Here is a 16692-nt window from a genome sequence, read left to right as displayed (position 1 = left end):
CAGGCGACCACCGAACATTCTTGATGTTGTTGCTGTCCGGTTGCAGTTTGCCACCGATAAAGAAGAACCCCTTTCCCCACCCCTGGGCAGTTGGAGTTGGAAAGAAAGCCGATTCGTTTGGATGCGTGCAATGTAGCATAACGTATCGTCCCCGAAACTGGCGAGATGTAGACCGATGAAGTTGCTCCGTGAACACGGTGGGATTCCTCGGTGATTCGTTTGGGTTTTCGAAACGGAAATACGATACGAAACGCAGATGTTGGCCAACTTGATTTTCGAATCTTTGCCGCGTCGGTGCGTATTGCGTTAGTGGAGTATTTGCAACACTAACTATATGGTAACTATATGCTATATTTATCGATAAAAGTCGGCTCGTCAAATTGGAGATTTTTACGCGCATTTCACGTTCCTCGCGTGTAGACAATTTGGAGAATTTAGGGTTAAAAAAAAAAAAAAATAAATAATTACCATGTCATGAACCAAGTGCGTACAAAAAGTATTTTGAAGGTAACGAGATGGTTTCCAGTGGAACGTCAGTTATCCGAATGGAACTAATTGGGAGACAAATCTGTTCGAATAAGCGGTCTGGAAAAATCAAATGCATGATCATGATTGTAAATCAATTAGAAATTAAACAGTTTTCAAATAGAGACGTTTATTATGTACGTACACGCGTGTAATAATCATGCTGTAAAATTTTCATCATCTGTTCGTGTAAAATTCAAGAGCTTTCTCCCCAATCAGTGCAGAATTTATTTCTACATATACAGCTATTTTCTCATAAGCTTCTGTACAGATGAAAAATTTCTTCATCCGAATCATTTCGAAATTCTGACAGTATTGATTCTCGTAGCCTATTTCCGACGTAGCTAATTGTACATATTCCAACGACAAAATTACATGTATTTTCGTTTCTCTTCAAACGTTCAATAATATTTAATAATAAATTCATCTTTCAATTTCAGCACCACTCGTTTTCTTTTAACAGTATATTCACGATACAAACGAAAGACAGTTCATTCGTTATTGGACGAAATGGTCTCAACGAAATTAGGGGCAAGGTGACACGTGTTCCAAAATATAAAAATAACTCGATACTTTAAATGTGTATTACGGTTAGGCTTCTCGGATAATTGAAATTCAATTGATCGACTTTTTGGACAATCGACGTTCTATTGAAATCATTTCTATGCGTCTTATGATGGCACAAATAATAAATAATCGCTAGAACCATGAGAGATTGTTAAACTCATGGCAGATTCGTTATCGATTCTCGAAAGAAGCTGAACGCCACGGGTTGCTAACCAATTCGCGCAACTCTCAAGCACGTCGGGTATTTCAGATCCGAGGCGAAGAGGACGACGAGGTTGGCTGAATCGCTCCACGACGAGAAACGATTCTCCGCCGTGCACGACGGAGGAATTAAGCCGCGATTAGTTACTGTTGCGTTCGAGATTAATCGCGCACTGTTCAACGTTAGAACAGTGGGCGTGAACGAGGAAGTGAAGGAAAGCCACTGGTTATTACCAACTCCGGGGCCATAATAACTTGTGCCGCTTTCATGAGCGGTTCGCCTTATCCCTCTCTTCGCTGCGAAGCTCTGCCGGCAATCCCTGTCCTTGTCTGGCGTTCTTGTTGCAAATAGAATTAGGCAACGGCGCGTTGAACACTGAACACCGGCTGAATGGAAACGGTTTCCAGCCGTAATCAACATCCCCGGGACAATCCGTCGATAATAACGATCGATCAACCGTCGAGAGTCAGTTGCCAATGTCGGGAACTCACTCTCGGTCTACTATGATCTCCCGAATGGCGAACGTTTTTCCCTCCGTTGCTAATTAATTTTCAAAACGAAGAAGAATCTCTGTAATTTCCAACGAGGCAGAAACGTTACAATTTTCACTGCGTGCAGAATCTCTGTAGTCTTTCGTCGAGTAATCAACGTCGTCAAGAAACGTTGCAATTGATTGAAATCAGAATCTCGAATGTTTTTCACCGAGTAAAGAACTTGTCGATCGTGAAACAAAGTAGCAAGTGAAATTCGTCAGTTGGGTTGGACAAATCCATTGCAGTTGGGTTGGACAAATCTATAACCACAACTTGGTCCTCTATAACCACAATTTGGTCCTCTCATTGAAAGGCACATTCTTTTTCCATCTAAAAGTGTAAAAATATATTTACACATATCGCCGCTTTATTGAAAGGCGACAACATGTGTAAACTTTTGGGCGGAAGTGGACGGAAGGGTGTGGAGCCGGAGGGATTTCATGGAACACAATATATCGAAATCGATATTGTTTCATGGAACATAATATATCGAAATCGATATTGTTGGTTCCAATTTCAAAACTCAAATTAATACTGTGTACATGATTCTAAATAATTTCGATCTTATCCGTACTCTTGTTATCACAGCTACCTCTTGAGTAGCCGTTAAGATACAGCCATCGTTTACTCTTGAAGAATCTTTTTTTAACCTTTTTACCGTATCAACACCTGATATATTGATTTGAAATTGAATAGAAAACACAGAAGTCACACTCGACTGGTACAGTCACGAGTAAGTCGCAACATTGCATTTTTGTTGGCAAAATCCAGTAGTCGATCATCACGATAAACAAAAATATAAAAAAGACGAGTCTTTTCCATCGAGCAGACTTTGTAACATTATCCTTGGCCACGATAGGCCGCAACGTAGAATAAAATTGAGTATCATTCCTTTTACGCAGAATCTGACAGCGGATTTTACCATTTTACGGTGAAACGACGGATGATGACCCCGCATCGACGATAGTTCAGCGCTGGGCAAAGTTACGCGATAGTTTCGTTGTCCTCGGCCGAGGATGGACGTTCGGGGGAGCGGCCGAACGAGTAAATATTCGGCTGACGACGCGGTGGCGAGCTCTCCTCTGCGTAGGAAGGCCTCCGCGTATAGAGTAAGAGCGGAGAGAGAGAGAGAGTAGAGAGCAGGAATCGTTTCAGAGACTGGTGGAGGCAGGGTGGCGTTGTGCCTCGGCAGGTGAGTTATATTCGTTAGGTGGAGCGCGCGGATGGGTGGTTGAAGAGGCACGGAAACCCCAGGGGGAAGAGACCAAGGTATCCCAGCTTTATTCCAGTTTAAACGGTCCGTCAAAGTCACCATTACCATTCCGGTTCGCGCGAACCATTTATTTACGCGGTGCCGGGGCTCGCCGCTTATTTATAGCAGTCAATTAATTATCGCTGAATAATGAGCGCGCAGAACCGCGGAATACATTAGCCGAATCGCCATTCTTACCGGCATTTACTCGCGTCGGGGGCGGCCGATTCTCCTCCGCTCTCGTTCCGTCTCCGTTCCGCTAACCGCCACGGCTCCCGCCATCTTACCCTTTCTCTCCACGTTCTCTTTGTCCGTTGTTCGGTCTCTCTCTCCTCGTTCCACGAAGGACGGTGCTTCGATTTGTTCGGAACGAGCTTTCCTGTCCATGCGTGGTTCATTGTTCGTGTCCCTGAACGACACGGCACGACCGCGGTCTTCGTTGTACGCTCCCTGTTAAGCTGAAATAGGATCCGGTTCAGGTGTTGTCCTTTATGGCCGAGGACGAAAAAACGGACGCCGCTGTTCGCGAGCTGCCCGCGACCGCTCTTCCTTCCTTCCTTCTTCTCTTCTTTCTCTTCCTCTTGTTACTACACACACGAGACTATGTTTCCAACATTTTGTTCGCCTCGGTTTTTGGCACGATTCACGCGCCAAAGTCAGTAATCGCGGAGCGCGTCGGTTGATTAGTTTCGTTTCGCTCGATAGCGATGCCGAGAAGAGCGGCCGTTTCTTTCAAACAATCTTACACGAAGCGCGAGTAATCGCGTTCGTCCGGGACGCTTCGATATTCGTTATCGATGTTTTATTCATAAACGACACGTTTAAATGGCTTGTTAGTATAACACGTGTACCTCGCGGCGAAGTAATCGGATTTGAAGTGGCTGCAGGTGGAGAAAGAATCGGATTGAACAGGGTTAAGTCCAGAGTTAATCGAGTGTTGGACGAATGTTCAGACTCGATTAACTCGGAAGCGAGCCACGAACGTAGAGCACACAGGGAAATCGTGTCCTAGCCTAGTCTCTGATTTACTTTTTATACGCACGTTGCGCCACATCCTTCCATCCTATTTTATGTCGGACGTGTTATTTCGTTGCATTATGGAAATTCTAGGAAGATATTGGCAAGCGAATTTCCTAATCTTTAAATTAAGTCACACACGGATGTAGGATTCCATGTAAAGGTTACACTTATAATTTCAAGAGGGTCTTATAATCGTCTCAAGTTTGCTCTTCCCTTCCAAGCAGGTTTTTCACTTTTTTCTTCTTTACGGCAAATCAAAGAGAAGAGACAATATATAGAATTTGCCCTACGAACAAATGTTCACTTTCCTCAGGACTATTTCCGACTCATTGTCAATGTTATCGCCAAAGACAATATCGTCAGGCCTCATTGAACGCTATTCGTGAGAAGCGGCAGGATCGGTGTGGAAGAGTGGGAAAGAATCGGCGTGGATGCGCCGCCGGATCCCAGGGAACGAGCTGACATTCCCTGGGAATAGCTCCTCATCGATTACGCGGGTACACAGTGTTGAGCGCGGATCGCGGAGTATATATATGGGATGCGGTCGAATAATAATAAACGGGGATAAATAGCTAACGAAGGACGCGAATGGTTGCATGGCTATTGGCCATTCATATAGACCGAGCCGGCCGGCCATCGGCTCGCCTCTTCCTTCCTCTCGTTCCCTCTCTCGTTTGCTCCTCCGCTACTCACGGTGCTGTGTGTCCGTGGCCAGGCCAGGGGGGTGCGCTCTGGCAAACTGCGCTTGTCCACCAGGGACAATAAATGACATTGGACCGTGGTTCTCGCGACGATACGACGGCACGACCGCCAGTTTCTACTCGGTTTCTTCGTTCTCCGGCTCCGGATCTCTTCTCTCTCTTTCTCTTCTCTCTTCCACTTTCACCGCCGTCGTCGTAGTCGTCGTAGTCGTCGTCGTCGTCGTCCTCATCCCCAACCTACTCTACTCCTCGTTCTCTTCTTCTTCCTTCTTCGTCCGCGGGAGAGAGCGTAGGCAGGTTGGCATACGAGCCACGGTCAACTCGCCAGCTCCTCTCTCTACTCTAATGAGCTTGCTATTATTTGCTTTATTGAATGCAATTAGAGCTTACTCCGTGTCCCTGTCCCCCTGTTCCCCATCCCCTTCTCATCCGCGTCCCTCTGCCTATCCTTCGCATCCTACCTCCTCGTCCTGCACTCGGTCTTCTCGCGTCGAGGTGGTTCCAGCCTCGCATACACAATCTCCTGCCCGGCCCGTAATCCTTCGTTTCCTCGCCGGTGTTGGTGGATAAACGCGTCCGTGCGTTCGCGTTCGCGATGCTACGCGTGCACACATGGCAGGTACACTGTACGTACTGTACGGAGGCACGGACGTGGACGTATCGCCGTGAGGATGGCAGGCATAGCAATCAGCCGCAGACATGCAACCGAGCACTACTGTGTAATTTCTAGAACAAAAAGCTCGCCGTAATTGTGTTCATTATCTTCGGGGGGCCCTAGAAACAAAGAGAACGCCACAGGGGGAACGGCGATGGCGCCGCTCGACGGATAGAGCGTCGGATGTATCGCGAATCGTCCATCAAACTTCCGCTCTGCCTGCCTCTGTCTTCTCGTCCTTTCTCTTCTCTACGTAACGATCGATACTAAGCACTTGTTTCATCCATTTGACTAAAATTCGCGTCATCCACATTTTCCTCAGCCATCGATTGGCCATCGATGTATCTCTTCTCTATGTAACGATCGATGCAACATCGAAATAACCAAGTATTTGATCGATCCATTTGACTAAAATTTGCGTCATCCCCGACATTTTTCTTACCCTTCGATCGACGATATTTCTCTTTCTTTCTTACGTAACGATCGATAGTACTTTTATTGATAGGTAAGTACTTGTTTCATTCATTTGACTAAAATTCGCGTCATCCACATTTTCCTTATCATTCGATTGGCCATCGATGTATCTCTTCTCTACGTAACGACTACAAAATCGAAAGGACCAAGTATTTGATTGATCCATTCGACTGAAAATCACGTCATTCTCGAGTCGCCGTTACCGACCGAATCGGACAAAAGAATTCAGAAGACGATCAGCCAGGTAGCAATCAGTTCAGACATCAACTCAAACTCCAACTCGAACTCAGTGTTTCGAGCGTGTCTGTGAAAACGTTTCTTTCCGCTGTTTACTGGGCGGCGAGCCGGCTCGAAAATTGCTATTCTCAGTGGTACGTGTGTCTGGAAGCGTCCACCTCGGACGATATCGTTTCGGCGGGGCACCGCGAGAATTCGGCACAAATTGCTTCGGGGGAGCGTGTTCCGTTTAAAAACGAATCACCCGGGTATTATCCTAAGTGAGTTTTAATGGCTCAAATCCGGAGCGTGGCGCCGCGATCCGCGTGTGTCCGCGGAGAGAACACGCGAAACTTGGCTGGACACTCGGTTAATCGTACGGTTGTTCAGACTCTCCTCTCCTCCCTGTTAACGACGACGAGCAAAGCGAGCTGAAGCGAGGAAAGAGGAGCGCAGGTCCGGCGTAGGACGAGCGCACGCGAGAATGCGTACACGCTGAGTAATTGCACGCTGCCGCTTGCGCGTAATTGAAGTTTCTGGAAAGGAAGAGAGGATACATTGTGCCCGAACGCGACACGTCCCACCCGTGAACGTAACGCGAGCGCGCGCGTCTGTAATTGAACCAGTTACCGACCGGGCTCTTCAGACTGCAAGCTCAACCAGCTTCGCTCGACGAATGCCTGCTTACGAATCACGCTTAATGGGATGCGAGCATATTTAAATGTCACTCAAACTAAAACTCGCTTCGGAGAGCGTTAGCGATCCAGGATGGATGTCTTCCTGATCCGATCCATCGATCCATCTCGATTTTCATCGATTCTCTTGGATGGTACGTACTTGCAGAGAGACAAGGTTGTTAGATTCTGCGTAAAGGTACGACACTTGCTACTGTCCCAAGTTAGCTTTTCTCTTCTCAGCACGTCTCTTTATATTTCTGTTTATGGCAAATCGATGAGAGCGGGGCCAACTATTGGAACTTATTTCGACGACTACTACTGACTGACAATCAGTGTCGATACTGTGGGATGGGAAATTCTGGGAAATGGCCAACAATTGTAGCGAAATGCCTCGAGTGGCATATGCTGTACCTAGGCCTGGGACTTGACAATATTTATTCTAGTCTTCCAGGTCTACCACTTGAAATATTAAGAGTATGGTTGCGTTTGTGCGCATGAACGACGAATGTTGCAGACGAGGAATCGGACAGAGTTGCGAGTCTTGAGTGAGTGAGTGAGTATAGTGTAGAATAGTGTTAACCTTCATCTTACAATCACCGTCAAACAAAATTCTTATTTTTCCATCTTCAAACAAACAACCCTTTTCAACAAAATTCCTACACAAACACTGAACCAATATTTTGGTTTGCGAATTCTCCTCGAGCCTCTCGATCAGTTTATTCTCGTCGACGACCCGATACGGTTCGATCAGTCGCGAACGAAAGAAGGAACGAAGTAAGGAGCAAAGAACGAACAACAGGGAGGAAAAGAAGAGGACCGAAAAGAAAAGCGGGGAGGAACGCACTAATGCGGAGAATGGAAAGGTGGACGTGGCAGAGGGAAGAGGAGTCTCGAGGTGGTGTAATCTACGTAGCAAGTAGGTAGGATGAGGCAGTGCATATACGTATAAGTATAATGACTGGCACTTCTATGCATTATCATACCGGTGCGCTGGGGCTGGAGCTGCGGTGGTGGCTGGCCGGTCGGTCGGTCGGTTGGTCGGTCGGTCGGTCGGTCGGTCGGTGGCTGGGATCAGCCGTGGTCGGGGAGATGAATAATTTCAGGACGGGCACGCAATTACGTGCGCGTACGTCTCGCGTACCAAGTAGCCAGTCGACGGGCCACGCACGCATACGCGTACACACGTGGCAAGCAGTCACGGACATCTCCCCGGACCGCTCCACAATCTTCGTATCATTTATATTTCACTGCGGGCAATTATTTCGGCCCCGGCCGTGCCCATCGGGTGTCCGATAAGTTCTGACTTCGGGCCGTGCTTCCCTCGTTCTCCGTGGACTCTTTGTTCCCTCCCAGAGATACGTACGTATCTCTCGCCCTACGAGAGGCTCCGAGAAGTTTCGATTGGTCCTTGGATCGGTATGACTGGTACATATACGTGAAACATTCGCGTACGATACGATTGTCTTCGAAGACTTTTTACTTTTTTGAATTGAAATAAATCTACAAGTCATTGCTACCAAGGAAATTCGACGCCAGAGAGAGGGATGTAAGTCTTATTGCTGGACGAAGGGATTGGCGAAACTAATTGAAACGAGCAACCGAGGAGGAAGATCGGAGCTGGCCGCGATCGGAGCCGACGCGCGTTCGCAAACATATTGCATAATCGGTAATAACCCCCGAAGCCCGGGTTCGGTTCGGTCGGCCGGCTCGCCTTAGCGTATCGGGACATTAATTATCGCGCCGTGACGTTTCGCTCGATCTTCTAATAACGGGCGTCCAGAGGCGGACACGCTTATAAGCCCAACCAATTCACCGCGTGCACGCTTATTCCCACAGCCTAATTTTACACGTGTGAACCTCTGCCACCAACCTATGTACACACACGCGCGCGTGCTACATATATATTCTCTTTCTCTCTCTCTCTCTCTCTCTCTGTGAAAGTTGGCACGCCTATAATTTATACACACGTGTGTCCGCGCGCACGGGCAATAGTTAAAGCCTGTTAATTTCCGGCAGTAAAGTTATATCCGGTGCTAAAGTCCGATGCAATTAAACGTTAGATGGTAGCGCGCGCGCGCGAGCGCGAGCGCGATCCAGCTTCTCTTCGAAGCGGCATTCACTCGGCTATAACGAGGACACTTTGAATCCGAAGGCTGGTAAAAGGGGTGGAGAAGGGTGCGCGTCGTTTCGAGGGGAGGTGAACGAGGAAGACGACCCTCTATACGCGTATCACTTATACGCTCTCTCCTATACTCGATCGTCTCGAGGATTTTCTTCATTATAAGTAACAGAACCGGGCTCTCCGGTAAACGCTCGAGCCCGAGAATCCAGTAGCTCGCGCGAGGCTTCCGCGCCGCTAAGGCGGTGGCCATGTCATCGCGCTTTCCTTCTCGAGTGCTTGCTTCGCGCTTCGATTCTCGCTTCACGCTTCACGCCAGGCATGCACGACTTACCGACATCTCTTTCAACGAATCGCCGCGTCGGAATCCGAGAGAGATCGGCGGCTTGCCACTTTGAAAACCACCAGCGTCCTCGGGGTCTCTCGATTGCTGCGAATCCCAGCTGCAACGCGCCACCCTCGAGCTCCCCTCCTCACTCGCATGCTTCGCTGAGAACCTTAACCATTAATCTAAGAAGAATGACAGAAACTTTGTGTCCTTTCTTTTTCTTTGTCACCACTTTTATTTATCTGTTTGTGTATTTTTTCAATTAGAAATTTCAGCGGAACTCTTTTCTTTGCTCTTCTTAGCGTTCGGTTGAAAATGAGAGAACACGTTTCATTCTGGGAACTTTTTCTTTCTGTTAATTTTGATTGAAGGAATTCTTCTCGTTTCATTCACGATTTGGAGCACCGTTGCTCCAACATCGGGGGGATGTTGGACCAACACCTCGTCCTCAATTTCTCCAACTCCAACCGTCATTTTAAACTTAAACGATTCAGTTTCGATTCGTTCCCCCCAAATTCGAAGTTACGATCAGAGCACCTGGATCAAGTGCGAGATCAAACGTAACGTTTTTTAAAATCGTCTTCGTTCGTCAATTTTCCAGGTGACACGAATCGGCGCGCGACACAGCCGAGCTCCCGTTTTGCCGTAGAAACGCCGAACAAAGACACCGTTATCGAGATACGTGTATCCCGCGATCTGTCTGACACTTACTGACCGCTCTCCCTAACTGTCGCGTCGAACAATGTCGCCGGATTATTACACCGGGCTCACCACGTAACCCTGTCTCTTTTCTTTCACCGTGGCGTGTTTCTCGCTCGCGTTGCCCGATCTCGTAGAGGATACGTATATAATATATATTATAATAATGCGAGCCACAATGGATTCGCGTCATATCCTGGCTCTGTCCCCAGCACGGCCATCAATTAGATCAGCGCACCCTAACCTGGGTCGCCAGATATCACTCACACCCACCCGCTATGATCTCGTCTTCTCTCTCTCGTCGCTCTCTCTCTCTCTCTCTCTCAGCCCCTCATTTTCACGGCTTAACCTCGTCCTTCTTCCACTTTCTTCTCTCTCTCTCTCTCTCTCTCTCTCTCTCTCTCTCTCTCACTCTCATTTCCTCTCCTTCGTCCACCGTTCGCCTGTTCTTCCTTCGCGTTTCCGTTCAAGTAGCGTGCAATAGAGTTATTACAGCCGGACAAGCGAGAAACTCGATTTAAATTACGACTTTTTTTTGCCGTTGTTACGACCGTTATTATAACGTTTAGCGTTTCACGGCGATTCCCCTGGCTTCGCCGTGCGTGCAACAAGAGAACAGAACGGTTGGTCAACTCGCAATCGGTCAGCCAGTAACCCGGGAAAGAAACGGAACGGTGAAACGGATCTAACTTTCGGTTCTTCCCTCGCGATTTCACTCGGATATCGTCTCCGAGAAGCTGAGTTTTGTCTGTCGTTGAGGTGTTGTTGGCTCCGATCGCACAACGAATCTTTTTACGATCGTGATTCTCATAATGCACGGGAATAAAGTATTCTATAACGAAGATTTAGTTAGATTTCTTGTCAGCACGAAGAGACTTGTCGTTTAGTTCAATTTAGAAGTTTACCAAGCTCGCGTTTGCTTGAGACAAAGAGTCTTAAAGAAGGCTGTCATATTCGATCATGGTTATTGCTTTTGTTGTCATTCTTACTGAATTGAGTTGATCTTAATCAATTGCTCTGGCAACAGATTGCGGACCGTAACGAGTGACGTCCAAATACCCGTATAATTTAAATAATTTGTCGCTTTATTTTTGAGCTCGTCGGTATGATATCACTGGATAGAAATTATTCAGAAATAGTAAATTTAGTATTCGTTTTGCCTATTTTGCTTTACTTAAATATACTTAAAACTGAGAGAACATTAAAGTTTTGGAATAAAAAATTCTCGACGTTCGTGACATGTCATTTCAGCGCAAGAGATTAATCATTTGCGCTGGCAACTGATTGCGGACCGTAACGAGTGACCAAATACCCCTATACAATAATTCATCGCTCTATTTTTGAGCTCGTCGGTATGATATCACTGGATATAAAGAAATTGTCGAAAAGTAACAAATTTATTATTTGTTTTGCCTATTTTGCTTTACTTAAATATACTTAAAACGGAGAAAATATTACAGTTTTGGAACAAAAAATTCTCGACGTGCGTCATTCCAGCGCAAGAGATTAGGAAACAATCAGAAATTAAGAATTAAAAAGTTAAGAAAAAATGATCGTCACATCTGACGATAGGATAAACATGTTATTAAGATGCTAATGCATGACTTTATAATAAATTTTTCGTTAAAAAGAATTCTTCGTTTTAGAATAAAGATAAAAATTCCAAATGACATGAACGGAAAGTTCACTGTGGGGTGAACACGTCTTACACGGCACGGAACGTGTTAATTGTTAGAGCCTTTTGTCGCAGTTAATAATAGTTTGCTTGAATTAATTAATTCATTGATTTCTTACCTGTAGTGCCCGGACGTGGACGTGTCTTGATCGTCTAAAGAAATTCGCTTCGCGTGACGTCGTATGCAAATTTATGACGATGAATACATTCGCGACAATGCCATGAGTTGGCCGAACGATAGAAACGTTCGACGTGTTCCGTGAAATTTCGCGCGTAATCTCCGAGTTATTTTAACGATCGCTCGCGCAAAGGGGAGGGTGAACAGCGGACAACCTGCGAAGAATTTGTTTCAGAGGCTTGCGATACCGTTGAACCGATCGGAGAATGTTAGTTACTCGGAGCAAAACCGAGTCAATTACGCCTGTGTCTACGTCAATGAAAAGATAAAAACAGTTTGATCCTTATGAATGAAGATACGATATTTTATTCAAGAAAACGCAGCGAGCGTGAAACCGGAGGCATGGGATAATTGTATCTTTTTATGAATTATACAATTGCACACTTGCGCGTTTGTATTTAATGAAGAAAATAAAGAAAAAAGAGAAAGAAACTAGTAGAAATGAAGTCGCGAAAAACTAAACTGCATTGGAACTTTACGAGCCGTTCAGTCAATCGAGGAATTTCCACGTCATGTTATCGAAATTCCTGTTTACGTACCGCGTCGTCGATCGAAGTACGAAACTTAACATACTCGAGCGTAACAAACCGTGCAGTTTCGAGTAAACACGGCCGCCAATGTTTAAAGTAAAATAAAAGTTAAACGTTTTACGCGCCGCCATAATCCCGCCCATCAGTTTTATAATACACTGCCCGAGGCAATTAGGATCACACCGTATCAACAAATCGTAAAGCAACAGGGAGAGATATTATCATATAACGCGAGAGGGAATACGATGAAAGCGAAAGAAGATAAATATGATAAATTGATCATGAACCGAAGAGACGGTGAACAAAGTAATGCTATAATTAACAATGATTGTAACCTTCCCCCATTGTTGTTCCATCGTTTTCTATTCAAATTCACGACAGATTTTACAGAAAATCTGTCGGAACCCTAAACGCGCCAAATACGAGCATATTTATATCCCCTAATTATTCCGTATCGTGCGCGCCAACAATTAATTATCCCCACGGATTATTATTATTATTATTTCCACGGCTCGTTGGAAATCAAAACTATGGAGCGATTGCAAATCTGGTTCATAGCCGACGGCCGCAATGTCGATAGAGACATAATAATATATAATGCATTTCCATCGCAACGGCGTGGCGTGGCGCTCGTGTTCAGTTCTTCGTATAAAATCGTAATTAGCGCGCGTTTAACGGAAGTAACTGATTACCTCTCCTTTTGTTCTTCTTTTTTTTCCCACTCACGCTCCTTTTTTTTCCTTTTCACTTCCTTCCGCGCTTCCAGCAGCGCCTCACCACCCTTCCTTGTTGCTTTCCCTTTTCGAACGTCCAGGGACAATGATGCCCGACCTCCGGCCGAGCGAACAAGCGCAGACGGGTGGTCAAAGAACAGAACCGAAAGAAGAAGAAGAAGAAGAAGAAGAAGAAGAAGAAGAAGAAGAAGAAGAAGCGTGGAGGAGGAGGGACGCGAGGAGTGGTGGTAGAAGAAAATCAAAAAGATGAGCAGAAAAAGACACGATGCCAATAAGCGTAGACGCGGGTGCAAGGGAGAGGAGGAAGAGCGGGAGAAAGGAGAGAAGGAGAGGTGGAGAGGCTGGAGAGAAGAAAAGAAGAGTCGCGGAGGACGGAGGGGGAGGCGAAACAAAAAGATAGTGACGCGGAAGGGAAAGAGAGAAGACGAAGAGGAAGAATAAGAAGAAGACGCGAGGAGATTGACCCTCTGGCCCGCTCGCCGCGGCGTGTACGCAGCCAACACGCACGCGACCGGTTTGTTTCACCCCGATGCGATGCTAAACGAAGTTTTACCCGCCGGCTGCTCCTCCTGTTGCAAATCGTTTCGCCTGCGTTCCCTGGTACTCGTCTCGTCCGCTACACTTTGCGTCCGCGGGACTGACAACGTTCGTTGCACTGGCACACTAGACAACGGTCCCGATATCTGCGAGAGTATCACTGTCTGTCCACTTGAATTTCACCCATTGTTTCGAGGCAAATGTGCAGCTCGTCAAAGTTGTTGCATCATCAGCAAGTGTCAAGGATTCTAGTCGCTTCGCGTCGAAGGACCACCCACTGGTGTGGGAATTGAAATGAGCCTGTTTTCGGTAACGCTGGCTTCATTTGGTATATAGGTGTGTGTTATGGTGTAATTGCCAACCTATACACGTACATGTTAAGCGTGTCAATGTGTGAGAGTAATATATGTACGACGAAGAAAGTTACGAAAAAGAATAAAGCTAGTGAACGGTGAACAGGTGTCTTTAAAATCAGAAATTCGATTCAGACGATATAAATAAAACCCTTGGGAACTAATATTCCACTGATCCAGTTAATAAATTCCAGCAGGGTGGAAAGGAAAGAACATGTGAAAAATCTGCTGCAAAATTGATCTTGATTTTGAATTTTAGAGTCAAATTTTTTTTTTTCTTTCTTTGCATTGTATTCTAGTCACGAAGATGGAACTTTTCCAAGAAAACCATAGGTCGTGCTATAATAGTTGTCTTGAAAAAGTTTCTTAATCACTGCAAAAGTTCTAACAGCGACTTTATAGTATGCATGGATGTTTATATTTCGAATAGTGTTAGCAGTTAATTTTATCATTTGATTATTTAGATTTACACTGATGTTACAACTATAATAAATCAATTGTTAGTGAAACCTGGTACGAAAATTACGTAAAATAAACAGTCACACGTCCAGAACTATAAAGTCGCTGTTAGCACGCACGCGTCCGCAGTGTTAAATGATTAAAAAACTGTGGATTGATTCTTGAAGAAATTCTCAGAAACTGTGGTTCTTAGAGAATTGTATTCGTGAAACATATACACTTTCGATGCTCTTCATGAATCTCGACGAACTTGATGAATTCAGAAAATTAACAAACTGTATTATACTCGTGAAACATATATATTCTGTTTCGATGCTCTCGATGAATCTCGACGAACACGATGGATTTAGAAAATCAACAAATTCGACTGGATGCAATAACGAAACGGTTCGAGGGTCTCGAAACTGCTACGTATCTCGGGGCTACGTCGTGGTTTTCGTGCGCCGACCGAGGGCCGTCGATCAGAGAGGCTGAAACGAGAGAAACAGTGTAAACGCACACAGGCTGTTATCTCGCAGACAATACGGAACACTGTAACTGGATAATGCCGGCTGTTGGAATAATGAGGGCTGGCACATAGAATTCCCGACACGTAAGCATCGCTTCGTGTAATTTACTTTATTCAGCTTGACGGACGCGTGTGGCGATTAACACAGTGCTCGAAAAGAAAGAGAGAGAGAGAGAGAGAGAGAGAGAGAGAGAGAGAGAGAGAGAGAGAGAGCACCGAAGAGAGGCAAGATGTTTCGAAATTGTAGACCGAGCGAAATATAAATGGCCCTTGATACGTAAACGCTGTCTGCTTACACGGTTGCATATTGTTTGAAGGTTAACGATCGCTTGATCGATCGTTAAACATTACGATGTTTTGCACCTTTGCCTTTCCATTAGCGCAGCTTATTTCTTATCGGTTCGTTGAACCTTAATCGTTGAACCTTCGGCTGTCGGTAACTTGCATTCCCTTCGTTCCGCCTCGTGACTCATCGCCAATGGAAATATCTTTGAATGTGAATATTTGAAAATGAGAAAGAAAAAAGAAAAAAGAAAAAGAAAACCTGGTCATACGAGAATATTGGGTTTTTTTCTAACAATGTAACTAACTTTGTTTTAAATTGTAAATTCATTGTGTAATTTGATATCTGATTGTTCGAAAAAAAAAATGCACGATCTCGTTAACTACTTCAAAATGGAAAATCAAAAGAGAATTTTCATATTTTACTGTATAGTATCTCCGAAGGGAGAGAAAACGCTGTGCAAGCTGATAGAATTAAAATTATCGTGTATGATGAAGAAGCTTTAAAATTGTGTCAGAATTTGCTAACGAGCATATCAAAAAAGATAAAAACTTCGAAGTTGACTGGAAGCTGGCAAAAGAACAAAATGGATAATATATTGTCTAATGAAATTTTCGTTTCTCACGAAAAATTCGTCTTTCGTTTCAAGACAAGGAAAAAGGAAAAAGAAAATGTAGTTACCCATCTGATAACACAGATAAACGAGATAAAAAGTCCTCGATCGAACGCGCACTTGCCTCCAGTCGAACGCTCATTTAGAATGCGGATGACGTGCCGTTCTAAAAGCTCGTGGCGAACAATGGACACGAGGCGCGCGAGAAGGAGAAAAGGAAAAAAAGAAAAGGACGGCGCAGAGATAAGGATGAGTCGTGGAGTTGCGTGTCACCCCTGAGAAGGAGCGCCTAAGTGCTGTCTAAAAGTGTTGCTTATTCAACAACGGGACAATGAGCGCACAATGGCTCGGCGAGATCCGCCCGATATTGCCATCTGCGATTTCGGGCTACCGAGCGTTTAGCTTTGCAAACTCATCGTGAATTGAAAAAAAAAAGAAAAAAAAAAAGAAGAAAGATCTACTCCGTCCGAAGTAAAGTAAATACATTCGTGGGAACGAAGCACCTTTCTCGATGCTTCGCAGTGCGAAGTTCGCACTGCCACTCTTTTGTTTCTAACCTCAAAATAAAGTTGTCGTAGAAACGTGCATTTTCAATCAAATTACCGATCCGTGAATATATATAATATTTTTCTGAAAAACCGAGAAACGCTTCGACGCTGAATTTTGTTACTCTTGATTTTCGAAACGATCAATTTCATCGACCTAATCTAACCTGAGCGTCGTTAATTATACCAAGCTACAGTCATACGGGACCATTTGGAAGAATCGAACCGCCGATATGACGAATCGGTGTAAAAGTGTGTCGAGTTAATTTCGCAGTTTGTTTATTTCTGAAATAACTTCAAAAAAGTAAT

Source organism: Frieseomelitta varia, unplaced genomic scaffold, assembly GCF_011392965.1.
Source record: "Frieseomelitta varia isolate USP_RPSP 00005682 unplaced genomic scaffold, Fvar_1.2 scaffold_823, whole genome shotgun sequence".
Classification (NCBI taxonomy): Eukaryota; Metazoa; Arthropoda; class Insecta; order Hymenoptera; family Apidae; genus Frieseomelitta; species Frieseomelitta varia.
Note: the sequence above shows the minus strand (reverse complement) of the source record.